This window comes from Monodon monoceros, unplaced genomic scaffold (assembly GCF_005190385.1).
Source record: "Monodon monoceros isolate NGI ecotype Baffin Bay Population unplaced genomic scaffold, NGI_Narwhal_1 Super_Scaffold_10, whole genome shotgun sequence".
Lineage (NCBI taxonomy): Eukaryota > Metazoa > Chordata > Mammalia > Artiodactyla > Monodontidae > Monodon > Monodon monoceros.
Genome location: NW_021703766.1, coordinates 45,566,241 through 45,583,490, shown reverse-complemented (window position 1 = coordinate 45,583,490; position 17,250 = coordinate 45,566,241). Strand labels below are relative to the sequence as shown.

General features: G+C 44.0%; 1 pseudogene; it reads right to left on the bottom strand.

Moving 5' to 3' along the window:
* Positions 1 to 842: 842 nt before the first annotated feature.
* Positions 843 to 16,772, bottom strand: LOC114903209 (annotated as a pseudogene).
* Positions 16,773 to 17,250: the final 478 nt, after the last annotated feature.

The following is a 17,250-nucleotide window of genomic DNA, read 5'->3' as shown; positions in this document are numbered from 1 at the left end:
CCCACAGAATCTGTGAGCATTATAAGATAGCTGTTGTCTTACTCCACTGAGTTTGGGGTGTTTGTTATGACTTGGAGAATATTGTTTGTGTGAAAGCTGGAGCCATGGCTGCTGTCTTGAGACCGTGAGGTAGCCACAGTAAGAATCAGTCAACAGAAATGGAAAGAACCTGGTTCCCCAATGACATTGTTGAATGAATGAATGAATGAGTTTTGGAGCTGCCCTGCCAATGCACTTTTTACTGTGACATAATAAATTCATTTTTGTTCTACCCATTTGAGTTGGGTTTCTGACACATTATAGGATAAAGTATCCTGACTGATATAGATTTCCATCTGTCCTAGGTACATATGGAAAAGAGAGAGATACAGTTCACACAGACAGGGAGAGATATATAAACATGTGCATAAATACACACACACACACTTACACACACGTGGGCATGAGTATGCTGTTATACATCTTCAGTTGGACTCAGGTTCGGGCAGATACTCACTTGGATGCGGATACATACACAGTCCCAGAAGTCAGGCGCACGCAAATATACGCAACCTGTCATGAATTTTGCCTGCACTACACAGACATCCACACTCAGTCACAGACCCACAGTCACACACACACACACACACACACACACACACACACTCAGAGATTCACTTATCGCAGAAGAGTCCAATTCCTTACTGTTTATTTCTGCATATTATATAAAAGTAGAAAAAGAAACATTTCTTTCAGGTCTTAGTCAGGGCTGCAGGGGTGAGAAGAAATAACTTAAGGCAGGGCTGGGGTTAGTGCATGAATAAGGTCTGGGCTCCCAGATGGGCTGGGGTAGGTCCCAGTGCTCAGACGCACAGGTCTCCTCTGGCAGCACAATTCAGGTCCCAGGTGAGGAGGTGGAAGAGGATGAATGTGACAGAGGCCTTGAGGCCATCTTGAAACTCCCGTGGGAGAGACGAGAAGGTGGTTTCCCATTGCCCAGGCGTCAGCCTCCTCCTTACCCAGGGCCCAGGCATCCACCCTCTTCCCGGGTCACTCACCTTCTTTGGGGCCTCCTGGAGCCGATGCAGCCGGTACTGGAAGTGGCTCCTGGGGCCTGGAGCCTGCTGTGGGCTGAGCCTGGACCTGAGAACAGAGGAAGGTGGTGTGTGAGACAGGGCTTGGGACAGAGGGACGAGGTCCCATCTGTCCAGAACCCACAGATATGGCCCGGGTGCCCCGAGCGCTCACGCAGGCCTGGAGTTTGGAGTGGATGTGGTGCAGCGTGTGAAGGGTCTGGTCCAGGATGTGATCCAGGGATGAGTTAGCCACCGTCCCCAGGACCCTTCAGTGTCAGAGCCAGCTCCGCCTCCAAGGCTGTGGGGTGCTCCTACACCTGAGGAGAGGTGAGAGAGAACAGGTGAGGTGGAAAGGTGAGGAAGGATAGGCAAGAAGGCCCAGTTAAGTGGGGACAGGTGATGGGACAGGTAAGAGAGAGACAGGAGAGGGGAACACATGAGGAAGGCGGCAGATGAAGGGGATACAGGTGAGGCAGAATGATAAGGGAAAAGAAAAGTGAGGGAACAGGTGAAAAAGTGAAATGGGGACAAATGAAAAGTGACTCATGAGGGAGGTCACAGAGGTCTGAAGAACAGAGATGGGAACAGGTGAGAAGAGAACAGTTTGGGGAGGTAGGTGAGCGCGGGACAGTTGGCTGCATAGGTGAGAAGCGTGGAGGAAGGAGGAGCGTTTGCTGGGAAAAGATCAGTGGAGGAAGATGACAAGGGACAGAGAGGTGAGAGCGTGGGGAGGGCAGGTGAGAGGGGGAGAGGGAATCAGTGTTGAGAGTAGATGGTGACAAGGTGGGCAGGGCAAGGGGCACAGGCTGGGGACAGAGCCGGGAGAGAAGAGAGAAGTGAGAAGGAACAAGGTAAGAGTGCAGGTGAGAGGGACAGGTGGGGGAGATAGGGAAGTGAGGACAGGCAGAGAGATGATAAAAAGGAACCCAGGGGAGGGACAGGGTCAAGGGAGCAGTTGGGGAGGCACAGGGGCCCAGGACAGAGGAGGAGAGACCAGAGAGAGGGAAGCACAGGTGAGATAAAGGACATCAGGGGCCACCTGTAAAGCCAGAGGAGCGGGGCCAGGTGAGGGCAGGCAGGCCTGACTCTCCCAACTCACCTGCAGCTGCCTCAGGTCCCGGGTCCTGGGGAAGAGGCGGGAGCTGCAGTTCCAGTCCTTCTGCAAGAGCGACACTTCTCAGAGAGCAAGGGCAGGTTCAACCCACAACGGGAGGGACAGAGGCTAGCAGCACGGATGAAGGTCTAGCAGGAGGGCTTGAGTTTAATCCACAGCAGAGAGAATAGATGTTAGTCATAGCCGAAAAGCTAGAGGCTAGCCATGTAGCAGGAGGATAGAGGTTAGGCCAACAGTAGCGGGCAGCAGCTTGGCTACGGTAGAAGGGGTAAAGGTTAGCCCACAACTGGGACTTACCAAGGCATCTTTGGCTTTTTTTCTTTTTTTTTTTGGCCGCACCCCAAGGCTTGTGGGATCTTAGTTCCCTGACCAGGGATCGAACCCGGGCCCGGCAGTGAGAGCGTGGAGCCCTAACCACTGGACTGCCAGGGAATTTCCATCCTTGGCTTTCTTGAAGGCCACCAGCTCATTTGGCAGCAGAGATTTGAACATGCCAATGTCGAAGCCCTTCCTGGTTGTGGTGGGGACAGGACATGCTCTAGCCAAGCCCAGCCCCATGGTCGTCATCAGAACTAGCGTCAAGTCTGCAGCCATGGTCAAATCGCAAACTGCTTCCCCAGCTGCCTGGCTCGGCTTTTTAGCCAGGCTAAATGCGCAACCCTGGCTGAGGGCTTTGACTTTAAAAGGCATGAATGGATGGGGCCAGCTGCTAAGCCAGGTGAGTTGACAGGTATGGGTGGAACCAGGTGAGCTCAGAGCTATGCCCAGAAGAGAAACTGAAATCCCAGGAGGGAGCCTGAGAAGTTCCTGAACCTAGTTTAGGAAACCCTGGGATGTTGGGGAGCCCCTGACTGAGGCTGAGGCAGGAAGAGAAATGGGAAGCTGTCACAGCAGGGCAGGGACTGGGGCGGGGTGTGTGTGGGCGGGGCTGCTGGAGCAGCAGAGAGGGAGCTTCCTCCACCGGTTTAAGCGTGTTCCACGAGCTCATTCATATTAGGCTCCGAACATTCCCGTGAGTAGTTATTTTTATGATCATCCCCCATTTTACCAGTGAAGGAACTAGGGCACAGGAGGGTAAAGTGACTTAACCTGAGGTCCCACAGGTGTTTAATGGCAGAGCTGGGGTTTGAATGGAATCCCATGCAATTACTCCCTATTCGGTGTACAGCCAAAGCAGAAGATGGGAACCTCTGGGACTCACAGACGTCCAGCTTTCTTTTCTCTCCCTCTGGGTAGCGTGAAAGGCTAGGAAGTTCCTCGTCTGCGGGGCAAGAGCACGTGCTGGGGACTGGAGGGGCTGCCTGGAAAGAAGGCAGTGAGTAGGGCTTCCAGAAGGCAGGCAGAGTCCGGTCGCTTTGCTGTCATCATCCCCTGCGGCGATAATCACTGTGTAGCGAGAAGGGAACTGCTCTGACGTACAGGCACTTCACATTTTTCATTCCTTTATTTTTTTCTTGGCCCTTAGGTGCAGAAAGATACTAATCATACTCTTCGGATCATAATATAGACCCACAATTGGCCCATGAAAGACCCTCTAAGGTTTTACCCCCAGCCTCATGCCCAATCCCTATCCCATCCCTCCGCTTCACAGACACCCACTTTAATGTGCTTGATACATAGCTGCGAAGACATATCTTTATACTTTGTGATTTTGTGTGTGTATATGTCTCCAATTTACATAAATGGGATTGGGCTATAAATGTTGTTCTGCTTCTTCCCCCTCTTTTTTTTTTTTTTTTGCGGTACGCGGGCCTCTCACCGTTGTGGCCTCTCCCGTCGCGGAGCACAGGCTCCGGACGCGCAGGCTCAGCGGCCATGGCTCACGGGCCCAGCCGCTCCGCGGCATGTGGGATCTTCCCGGACCGGGGCACGAACCCGTGTCCCCTGCATCGGCAGGCGGACTCCCAACCACTGCGCCACCAGGGAAGCCCTTCGCCCTCTTTTTTTTTTTTTTTTTTAACAACAGTATGTTTCTGAGGTCTCTGCATGTAGTGGTGTACATCAATCTCTCTGTTTCTTTGTTTTTTTTAAATAAATTTATTTATTTTATGTTTGGCTGCGTTGGGTCTTTGTTGCTGCGCGCTGGCTTTCTCTGGTTGTGGCGAACGGGGGCTACTCTCCACTGCGGTGCGCGGGCTTCTCACTGTGGTGGCTTCTCTTGTTGGGAAGCATGGGCTCTAGGCTCGCAGGCTTCAGTAGTTGCAGCACGCCAGCTTAGTAGTTGTGGCTCGCGGGCTCTAGAGCGCAGGCTCAGTAGTTGTGGCTCATGGGCTTAGTTGCTCTGTGGCATGTGCGATCTTCTCGGACCAGGGCTCGAACTCATGTCCCCTGCATTGGCAAGCGGATTCCCAACGACTGCACCACCAGGGAAGCCCGCAGGCTCTCTGTTTCTAACTGCTGTGTTGTATTCCATGGTGTGCCAACAGCACTCCTTCACTTATTTATTCCTCCAGTGACGGACATTTAGGTTGCCTCCAGCTCCCTATCACCATAAGGCTCACACACATCCTCTCTGCGGGAGGATTTCTAGGCTGCTGTAGCCCCAAGCGGGTGCCCCCACCATATCGCTTCAGCTCATTTTCTCTCTCACTTGTACATCTGGTTCCCACACGCGCTGACAGCTTCCCACCTCATGTGCCCGTATCTTTCTGCTTCTCCATCTGAGGTCTTTCTCTTGTGGGCATGCAGAACAGACTGGAAGTGCCAGGATAAATTCCCCATGGGCAATCTTCAACCAGTGAGGGTCAGGAGTTTGTGACTAAATACTTTTGCTTCCCTTTTCCTAAGTGAGTCAATTCTGAGTTATGTTCTACACGATTTCTCAACTCCTTAGAGGGTCCTGGGTACCAATGAGCTCTAGTTGTTCACAGTGGTCACCGTTTCGGGGCTGGGACTAGGGTGAGGAAACAAGGTGTCTAGGGTGCAAAATTTAAGGAGCCAGCCCCCCTCAGGTTCAGGTAAGCGCCCTAGGTGCCTCACTTGCCTCACTCTAGTCCACACTCTGCACCATTTATTGGCTTTTCCCCTCTTTCTTTAAAAAAAATTAAAAAAAAAAATTGTGGGCTGTGCCTTGCAGCTTGTGGGATCTCGGGCGCCCGACCAGGGATTGAAACCGGGGCCATGGCAGCGACAGCACCAAATCCCAACCACTAGGCCACCAGGGAACTCCCAGCTTTTTTCTCTTTCAGTCCCAATTTTCCCACTCACTTGTATTTCCTGGGGATACCTCCCAGATAAACTACCTATACCCTTTGCTCAGGGCATGCTTTGGGGAGATCCCAAACTAAATCCTGATCCCTATTCAGGAGTAAGATTTCTGAGGCAGGGGGCACACCTGTGCTTATATTGTCTAGTTAAACACCATTCCGTAGAACTTTCTGCAATGATGGAAAGGTTCTATATCTGTAATGTCCAGTGCAGGAGTTACTAGCCACATGTGGCTGTTGAGTACTTAAAATTTGGCTAGTGTGTTGGAGGAACTGAATTTTCAATTTCTTTTTTTCCCTTAATTTAAATCTAATTGCTATATGTGGCTGGTGGCTTCCACAATGGGCAGTGCAGTTCTAAATACTCATCTTGTTCTCCCAAACTGTTGCACCTGCTTCACTCCCTTTGGAGGTGCTTGAGAGATCCTGTATCCCTGTAATAGGGTGGCCTCCTCAACACCTAGCTCTGACTTAGATGATGAGGTCCTAGACTTTGACTATGAGCCTGATGCAACATAGATGAGACTTTTGAGGTTGAGGATAGAGGTGAGTGAATTTTGCATGTGGAAGGAATGTAAATATTTCATGGCCAGAAAGCAGACTGTAGTAGTTTCAAAACATGTCTTCAAAAACTTTGACCCTTTCCTTACGGAGAAGTGGGTCTGTCCCCTTCACTTCAATCTGGGTTGACCTTTGTTGGGCTGTGCCCTGCAGGCCTGCAAGCCCTGTACTTGCCCAGCCTCAAGGTCAAAGTAAGAGCCCAGAGTCAGTGACAGAGACATCAATGGTTTAATGGGTGGGGGGATCTTACATTTCTGAAGCAAGGTGTTGTAGTGACACCCCACCGGGTGTGGCAGACAGTGGGCAGGACATGGTGGTAGCAGTATTTGCTACTGGGGTTTGGGAGGGAGGTTACCAGTTAGAGGGGGGAACTGATGTCAGGTTGGTTCACCGGTTACCAGAGAAAACAGCAGAGGAGCACGGCCCCTCACCACCCCTCGGATAAGCTGTGTTGGTGGAGACATTCTGATCTAAAGATTAGAGCAATCAGTAGCTGGGGCTGGAGGCAAGTCTGTAGGTGTTTACTGATTAAGCTCTATGATTTAGAGGAAGGGTCAGTCATGTGAGTAGGGTGTAGGTGAAGCAGGGACTGGTCAAGCAGGGGATGTACAGAGAGCAAGAGAACAGCATCTTGGGTGGCCTTATCATACAACCTAGTGGCTCACTTGTAACCATAGGTGCTGCATGACTTCTGGGTCTAAGTCAGAAAAGACTTAGGTAGCTTCTGTGTGGTTCTCTCTCTCTCTCTCTCTCTCTCTTTTTTTTTTTTTGCCATGCCGCAGGGCATGTGGGATCTTAATTCCCCAACCAGGGATCAAACCCATGCCCCCTGCAGTGGAAACGCAGAGTCTTAACCACTGGACCGCCAGGGAAGTCCCTGCATGTTTCTCTTGAGAATCTCTCTCTGGGGAAGGCCAGCTGCCATGTGAAAAGGATGAATAACCCGAGACCACCATGCTCCCACCCTCACTCAGCATCAACTACCAGCCATGTGAATGAGACATCTCGGACACCCAGCCCAGCTCTCAGAACCCCCAGACCATGGTTGGGGCTCTATCATCTCTAATCCCCACCCCACCAAGGACTCTACCCAGCCATTTTTACTCTACTGCTCCCAGGCCTCTGTGGCCCAGAGAACAAAATAATTATATAGGCACACATACATTCATACATATACAATCTCCCCTTTTATATACAAATGGATATATATATATATATACACACATATATATACATACATTCATACATACATACATACATATCTGGTTACAATTACTATGAAACAAATTATCCAAAACTCCAAAAAATGTGATTCAGCCACTGTACAAGGTGACCAGCACTGGGAATGTATAAACAGAGCTCTGATTATTGCTCTGGCAGTAACATTTTAAGAAAGGAATTAGAGCCTCATATTATAATCCTCCAAATATCCAGGATACAAAAGAAAGTAGTTCATTATACTTGATATCTCAAGAATCAGGAAAATCTTAAACAGAATGGGAAAAGCCAATAAGTAGATACCAACACCAAGACGATGCAGATATTAGAATTATTTGACAAGAATTTTAAAGTAACTATTTTAAAAATGCTTCAAGGAGCAATCATGAACACTCTTGAAACAAATTAAAAAATAGAAAGTCTCAGCAAAGAAATAGAAGACATAAAGAACTGAATGGAAGAATTTCCCTGGTGGCGCAGTGGTTAAGAATCTGCCTGCCAATGCAGGGGACACGGGTTCGAGCCCTGGTCCGGGAAGATCCCACATGTCGCGGAGCAACTAAGCCCGTGCACCACAACTACTGAGCCTGCGCTCTAGAGCCCGTGAGCCACAACCACTGAGCCTGTGTGCCACAACTACTGAAGCCCGTGTGCCTAGAGCCCGTGCTCCACAACAAGAGAAGCCATTGCAATGAGAAGCCCACACACCGCAATGAAGAGTAGCTCCCACTCGCCGAAACTAGAGAAAGCCCATGCGCAGCAACGAAGACCCAACGCAGCCAAAAATAAATAAATAAAATAAATAAATAATTTTTAAAAAGTAAATGGATGGAAAAAGATATAACAATCAATAGAAAGCTGGAGTGCCAATAGAAATACTAGATAAAGTAGGCGTTAGGAAATTATCAGAGACAGAGAAGGACATTACATAATGATAATAGGGTCAATGTACCAAGGAGACAAAACAATCTTAAAAGTGTATACACCAAATAACAGAGCTTCAAAGTACAGAGCTTAGGCAAAAATCAACAGAATAGAATGGGGAAATAGAAAAATGCACAGTTACAGTTGGGTACTTCAATGTCTCTCTCTCAGAATGACTAGACACAAAAATCAGCAAGGATATCATAGACTGAACAGTACCATCCACCAACAGGATCTAATTGACATTCGTAGGACATTCCACCCAACAACTGTAGAATATACATTCTTTTAAAGGGCACATGGAACATTAAACAAGATAGACCATCTCCCAGGTTATAAAACCAACCTCAACAAATTTAAAAGAATTAAAATCATGTAGAATATATTCTCTGGGTACAATGGAATCAAACTGGAAATCAATACAGAAAGCAGGACATTTTTCAAACACTTGGAAATGAAGCAATGTGCTCCTGAACAATCCATGGGTCAAAGAAGAAATCTCAAGGCAAATAAAAAATACACTGAACTGAATGAAAATGAAAATACACCATATAAAAATATGTGAGATACAGCTAATGCAGTGCGTAGAGTGAAATTTGTAGCCTTAAATGCTTATATTTGAAAAATATTTTCTCAAATCAACAATCTAAGCGTCCTCAAGAAGCTAGAAAAAGAAGAGAAAAATAAACCCAAGCAAACAGAAGGAAATAAATAAGAAAGATAAGAACAGAAATTAATAAAATAACCAGAAAAACAGTAAGGACAATCAATAAAACAAGAAGCTGTTTCTTTGAAAATATTGTAAAACTGATAAACTTTTAGCAAGACTGAAGAATAAAAAGAGAAGACACAAATGACCACTATCATTTGGTCATTTGGTCACTATCATGAGGTCTAAAGGAGGTATCACTATAGACCTCATAGACATTAAAATAGAAATAAGGGAATACTACAAGCAATTCTATGCATATACATTCAACAACTTAGACAAAAAGGACAAATTCCTTAAAACCCACAAACTACCAAAGCTCGCGTAAGATGAAATAGGCAATATAAATAATCTTATTAACTATTGAAGAAACTTAATCTGTAATTAAAAGGCTTCCAAGAAAAAAATCACCAGGCCCAGATGGTTTAACTGTAGAATTCTACCAAATATTAATTTAAGGAAGAATTAACACGAATTCTTCACAAATTTTCTTCTGGAAAATTAAAGAGGATGCAACACTTTCCAATTCATTTTATGAGGCCAGCATTGCATTTCATTCCAAAGCCAGATAAAGACATAACAAAAATAGAGAAAAAAAGAAAGAAAAGGGAACTGAAGATCAGTATTCCTCATAAACATAGACCAAAAAAATGCACCTAAAACTTTAGCAAATTTTATCCAGCAATAAAAATACATGTAAAAAGTCAGTACATACCCAGAAGAATTGAAAACAGGAACTCAAAAAGTACTTGTATGCCTATGTTCATAGCAGCATTATTCAAAATAGTTGAAGGTGGAAACAAGCCAAGTATCCATGAACAGATGAATGGATAAACAAAATGTGGTATATACATATAATGGAATGTTATTCAGCCATAAAAAGGAATGAAATTCTGATGCATGCAACAATACGGATGAACCTTGAAAACATTATGCTAAATGAAATAAGACAGACATAAAAGGACAAATATTCTGTGGTTCTACTTATAGGAAATATCTAGGATAGGCAAGTTCATAGATACAGAAAATAGTTTAGCAGTTACCCAGGTCTGGGAGCGTGGGAGACAGAGGAGTTATTACTTAATGTGTACAGAGCTTCTGTTTGGGGTGTTGAAAAAGTTTTGGAAACAGATAGTGGTGATGGTTTCACTAATGCCACTGAATTGTACCCTTAAAAATTGTTTAAATGGCAGAATTCCCTGGCGGTCCCGTGGTTAGGACTCCACGCTTCCACCGCAGGTGGTCTGGGTTCCATCACTGGTTGCAAAAGTAGGATCCCACAAGCCATGTGGCACAGCTAATACAAACAAACAAATAACAACAACAACAAAAACCCACAGAAAACTAAAAACAAAAAAATACCAAAGATAAAAAAATGGCTAGGGCTTCCCTGGTGGCCCAGTGGTTGAGAGTCTGACTGCCGATTCAGGGAACACGGGTTTGAGCCCTGGTCTGGGAAGATCCCACATGCCGCGGAGCAAGTAGACCCGTGAGTCACAACTACTGAGCCTGCGCGTCTGGAGCCTGTGCTCCACAACAAGAGAGGCCACGATAGTGAGAGGCCTGCGCACCGCGATGAAGAGTGGCCCCCGCTTGCCGTAACTGGAGAAAGCCCTTGCACAGAAACGAAGACCCAACACAGCCAATAATTAATTAATTAATTAATTAATTAATTAATTAAAAATGAATATCAAAAAAAAAAAGGCTAAAGTGGCAAATTTTACTATATGTATATTTTTTACTATAATTAAGGGAGAAAAAGGTAACCTTACGGGAAGAATGGCAGTCCAAAGTGAATAAAGATGTTTTATATTTTTTAAAAACATCATACATAATGACCAAGCAGAGATTTATTCCATGAATGCAGGTTCAATATTTGAAAATCTATCAATGGAATCCACCATATTAACAGACTAAAGAAAAAAACATCATACTATCATAAAAGCTTTTACACAGCAAAGGAAACCATTGACAAAATGAAAAGACAACCTACTGAATGGGAGAAAATATTTGCAAATGATATGACCTATAAGGGATTAATATGCAGCACACATAAATAGCTCATACACTCAACATAAAAAAAAAAAAAACAAACAATCCAAATAAAAAATTGGCAGAAGAACTGAATAGACATTTTTCCAAAGAGGAATTGCAGATAACCAACAGGTACATGAAAAGGTGCTCAACATCCCTAATCATCAGGGAAATGCAAACAAAAACCATAATGAGATATCACCTCACACCTGTCAGAATGGCTATCAACGAAAAGACCACAAATAACTAATGTTGGCAAGGATGTGGAGAAAAGGGAATCCTTCTACACTGTTGGTGGGAATGTAGTTTGGTGGAGCCACTGTGAAAAACAGTATGGAGGTTTCTCAAGAGACTAAAAATAGAATTATCATATGACCTGGAAACTCCACTCCTGGGTATATATCCAAAAAAAACCAAAAACACTAATTTGAAAAGATAACATGCACCCCAATGTTCATAGCAGCCTTATTTATAATTGCCAAGATATGGAAGCAAACCAAGTTTCCATCAACAGATGAATGGATGATGAAGATGTGATTGATACACACACACACACACACACACACACACACTGGAATACTACTCAGTCATAAAAAATAATGAAAAATTGCCATTTGAAGCAGCATGGTTGGACTTGGAGGGCATTATGCTAAGTGAAATAAGTCAGAGAAAGATAAATACTGGTGATATCACTTACATATGGAATCTAAAAAATACAACAAACTAGTGAATATAACAAAAAAGAAGCAGACTCACAGATATAGAGAACAAACTAGTGGTTACCAGTGGTGGGGCAAGGGGCAATACTGGGGAGGGGGAGGGGGAGGTACAAACTATTGGGTGTAAGACAGGCTCAAGGACGTATTGTACAACACAGGGAATATAGCCAATATTTTGTAATAACTGTAAACAGAAAGTAACCTTTAAAGTTGTATAAAAATTTAAAACATTAAAGAAAATCATGTGATCATATCAGTCAATGCAGAAAAGGCATTCGACAAAGTCTAAGGTCCATTCCTGATTAAAAACTCTCAGCAACCAAGGAAAAGAAGGAAATTTTTTGACTTGATAAAGAGAATCAGTGAAAAACATTCAGGTAATCTCATAATGGTGAAATACTGAATGCTTTTCACACTAAAATCAGGAACAAGGTAAGGATGCCGACTCTCACCATTCTTGTTGTTTTCATTGTGGTAAAGTACACATAATATAAAATTTACCATCAAACATTTTTAAGTGCACAGTTCAGTAGCATTAAGTACTTTCACATTGCTGTGCTATCATCACTGCCATCCACCCACAGAACACTTTTCACCTTGCAAAACTGAAACTCTGTACCTAATAAACGATAACTTCCCATTCTCCTTTACTCCTTGCCCCTGGCAACCACATTCTACTTTCTATCTCTATGAATTTGACTACTCTGGGGCACCTCATATAAGTGGAATCATACAGTATTTGTCCTTCTGTGACTGTCTTATTTCACTAGCATAATGTCCTCAAGGTTCATCCATGTTGATATGTGTCAGAATTTCCTTCAGTTTTAAAGCTGAATAATACATATAATCCATCATATGTATATATCACATTTTGTTTATCCAGTCATCCGGCAATGGACACTTGGGTTGCTTCCATCTTTTGGCTATTGTATATAAGGCTATTATGAACATGGGTGTACAAATACCTGTTTGAGTTCCTGCTTTCAATTCTTTTGGGTATACACCCAGAAGTGGAATTTTTGGATGGTATGGCATTTACAATATTTTTTAGGAACTGCCATACTATTTGCCAGAGGGGTGGCACCATTTTACATTCCCACCAACAGTGCATAAGTGTTCCAATTTCTTCACATCCTTACCATCACTTGTTATTATTATTTTTTTAGTAACAGCCATCCTAATGAGTGAGAAGTCTCACCACTCTTATTTAACACAGTGCTGGAGATCCTAGGCAGTACAATAAGGAGAAAGAAAGAAAGAAAGAAAGAAAGGAAGGAAGGAAGAAAGAAAGAAAGGAAGGAAGGAAGGAAGGAAGAAAGGAAGGAAGGAAGGAAGGAAGAAAGGAAGAAAGGAAGAAAGGAAGGAAGGGAGGGAGGGAGGAAGGAAGGAAGGAAGAAGGAAGAAAGAAAGAGAGAGAGAGAAAAAGAAAGAAAGAAAGGGAGAGAGGGAGAAAGGAAGGAAGGGAGAGAGGAAGAAAGGAAGGAAGGAAGAAAGAAAGGAGGGTGGGAGGGAGGGAAAGAGGGAAGGTAGGAAGGAAGAAAAGAGAAAGAAATAAAGGAAGATTGGAAGGGAAGAAATAAAACTCTGTTTGTAGATGACATGAATGTGTATGTATAGAGACACCAGGAAAATACAAAAACTCCTAGAACTAATAAGTGAGTTTAGCAAGAATAAGGTACAAGGTAAACACACAAAATGAATTATGTGTCTTTATACCAGCAGTAAACAATTGAAAATCAAAATTAAAAATAGGATACCTATTACAATTGCTAAAAAAAACCCCGCTGTGATATAAGTAAACAAAATATGGATAGAATCTGTATGTTAAAAGTTACAAAATTCTGATGAAATGTTACTGAGTCCAAGCTCACATGGCTTGCTGCACAACAGGCCAATAAATCGAGAGATGAGTTGGGGCAAGGAATAGGGGCTTTGTTCGGAAAGCCAGCAGACTGAGACCGTGGTGGACTCATGTCCCAAAGAACCATCTTACCTGAGTTAGAATTCAGGCTCCTTTCATGCTAAAAAGGGAGGGGGTGTGGTTCGTCGTTGCAAGCTTCTTGGTGGGGAAATCCTTTGTTCTCGCAGCTATTCACTGTAAGGTTGGTTGCAATGTTCCTATAAACCTCCAACAAGACAAATGTTATTCTCTATCCTGAAACTTTTTATCTCTATATGAATGGAAAAGTGTTATATATTTAAAGGTCAGATGGGCTATCATGTATATTTCAGGCTATAGGCAACATTCTTTTACAAAAGTGCAGAGCCAGAATTACTAAGCAGAGGCAACAGAGCACAAAGGGTTAGAGCTAAAGGAATAGGTCGGATATGGAATCAGGTTTGTTCTTCTCTTTTTACAGAAAGGCATCAAAGGAGAAATAAATAAAGGTAGAGACATACAGTGAACAGGAATGCTCAATGTAGTAAAGATGTCAGTTCTTCCCAAACTGATTTGTAATTCAATGCAACTCCTATCAAAATGCCAACTAGATTTTTTTTAGTATATATACACAAGCTTATCTTAAAATTTATATTTACATGGATTATTATATTTAAATTTATATGGGAAAGAAAAAGAAACAGAACAGTGAAAACAATATTAAAAAAGAAAAAATAATTTTAGAGGAATCACACTACCTGATCTCAAGACTTATTAGATAGTGACAGTAATCAAGACAGTGTGGTACTGGGGGAAACATAGACACATTAATCAATGGACCAGAGTAGGGAACCTAAAAATGGGGCCACATAAGTGTGCCCAAATGAATTTTGACAAAAATTGAAAAACAATTCAAAACGGAAGGATAGTCTTTTTTTTTTTTTTTTTTTTTTTTTTTTTTTTTTAGCGGTACACGGGCTTCCCAATGCCGTGGCCTCTCCCGTTGCGGAGCACAGGCTCCGGACGCGCAGGCTCTGCGGCCATGGCTCACGGGCCCAGCCGCTCCGCGGCATGTGGGATCCTCCCGGACCGGGGCACGAACCCGTGTCCCCTGCATCGGCAGGCGGACTCTCAACCACTGCGCCACCAGGGAAGCCCAAGGATAGTCTTTTTAACAAATGGTGCTGGAACAACTGGACATTCGTAGGCAAAAATATGAACCTTGACCTAAACTTCACACCTTATACACAAATTAACTCAAAACAGGTCATAGATCTTCATGTAAAATGTAAAACTGTAAACTTTTAGAAGAGAACATAGGAGAGCATCTTCATGACCTGGGATTAGGCAGAGTTCTTAGACTTGACACCAAAAGCACGATCCTTTAAAAAAACAAAAAGGATCGATTGGACTTCATCAAAATTAAAAACTTTTACTCTGTGAAAGGCTCATTTAAAAGGATGAGAAAATAAGTAGCTGACTGGAAGAAAATATTTGCAAACCACATATCTGACAAGGACTAGTATCTAGAATATATTTTAAAAACCTCAGAAGTCATCAATTTTAAAAAGTCAAAAAATCCAATTAGAAAATGGGTGGAAAACATTGACATTTCACCAAACAGTATATTCAGGTGGCAAATGAACACAAGAAAAGATGTCAGCATCACTTGCTGTTAGGAAAATGCAAGTTGAAATTATGCAAATTGAAATCATGATGAAATGATAATTCATCATTCACTACACACCTACTAGCCTGGCTAATAATAATAATAATACTGATAGGACCAAATGCTGGTGAGCATTAGAAGAAACTGGAGCTCTCATACATTGCTAATGGGAATGTAAAATGGCACAGCCATTCTAGAAAACAGTTGGAGATTTCTTAAAAAGTAAAGCATACACTTACACTGCATGACTCAGTAGTCACGCTCCTGGGCATTTATCCTAGAGAAATAAAAATTCGTGTTCACACAAAAATCAGATATGAATATTCATAGCAGCTCCAATAGCCCATTAAACTATTTAATACTAGCTAACCTGGTTAATATTATTAGTTTGTAGTAGCCCCAAACTAGAAACAATCTGTATGTCCTTCAACTGCTGAGTGGTTAATATTCCTTTGTTGTCACATCCATGCAATGGAAGAGTACTCAGCAATAAAAAGAAAGGAACTAGTGATACACAAATTGGATGAATTTTAAGGGCACTGTGCTGAATGAAAAAAGCCAATCTCAAAAGGTTCCATGCTATAGGACTCCATTTATATAATATTCTTGAAATGACAAATTATAGAGTTAGAGAACAGATTAGTTGTCAGAACAGTTGTCAAGGGTAACAGAAGAGGAGGGAAGGTATGACTGTATAAACGGGTGGCACTTGGGCATTCCTCTGTGGCGAGAAGATAATTCTGTATTTTGATTGTGGTACTTATACACATGATAAAATGTCACCGAATTATACACAAAAGTCCAAAAACAAACAAATAAACAAAAGAGTGCGTTGGAAAGCTGGGGAAGTCCCAGTCCCAGTAAGGTCTGTGGTCTAGTTAATTGCACTGTGACAATGTCAATTTCCTAATTTTGAGACAGTGCTATAGTTATGTAATAATGGATACAGGGAGCTTCTCTGTAGTAGTTTTGCAACTTCTTGTAAGTCTATGGTATTGTAAAATTTTAGAAATTTTTATTTTTTTATGTACTGTGCAGTAAATGTACTAAAAGAAAAAAATGATTCCATGCGCATTTTTCCCTTCAGCTTATACTCCTTTTCCCCTTTCTTTCTTACCTCCCTTTCTGCCCCTCTCTGCCCTACTCCAGTCGCCTTAGATAACCATTGTTAACTCATAGCTTTTCCTATACACTTATATCAAATGCAGATTCATGCACACATTCTCGTTTTGGTTTTACGAAAGTGGCATCAGTCATATGTTTTTCTGCAATTTGCTTTTCTCATTTTGCAGTGCTCCTGGAACTGGCCAGCGTTTTCCTGGGTGGTCAGGGTAGGTCTGGGGGAAGGAGTAAAGGGGAGGCACGAGTTCCCAGGTGGGGGTGGGAGGGGCTGAGTCAGGGGACCCTGATTGGGGTCTCAGCCCCCCTCCCACTGCGCATCACTCCCGCGGTGCCTGCCGGGCCACATTGAAATCTCTGGTGCGTCTCTCAGGAGCCCCACTGCAGGTGTGGAGGGGACCCAAGGGGCAAACACGGGGGGCGCGTTTTCAAGGGCAGAGGCTGGGAGGCGGCAGAAAGGGGCACTTTGGTTCCGCTGGGGGTAGAGGAGGTGGACTGGCTCCACCGGCTTGCCCTGCAGAACGTTGGATGCCACCCCGAGGTTGCAACCCCAGGGAACCTCCATCTCCTACACAACCTTTTCTGCACGCTCCTCCCTACCTCTTGCCTATCCCTCCTGCGCAGGTCTGAATAGTTCCCCGGCCCCTACATTCCTTCCCAGCCCTGAGGTCCACAGCCCTGCCCAACCCTGCCCAGGGCGCCCAGAATCCCTGAGAGCCTTTGGGGCGCCCTGGGTGGGAAACAGGAAGCCCTTGCTAGCAAAAAGGATACAGAAGAGGAGACAAGTGGGGAATAAGCGAAGGGGGAATGATGAAAAAGACAGAGGCAGAGGGTTAAAGGTGAAGGGGGAGGTCTGTGAGGAGTGTCTGAGAGGGGACAGGTGGGCAAGGCAGGCGAGGGAAGCCACAACTGGATCAGAACAGTTGAGAAGGTTGAGTGAAGGGGGCAGGGAGTTGGGACAGTGAGAGAGTTGAAGGGAAGTTAGGAGAGGGAGAAAGGCGAGGGGAGACAGGTTATAGAGGCTGGGGTGGAGAGCCGGATGA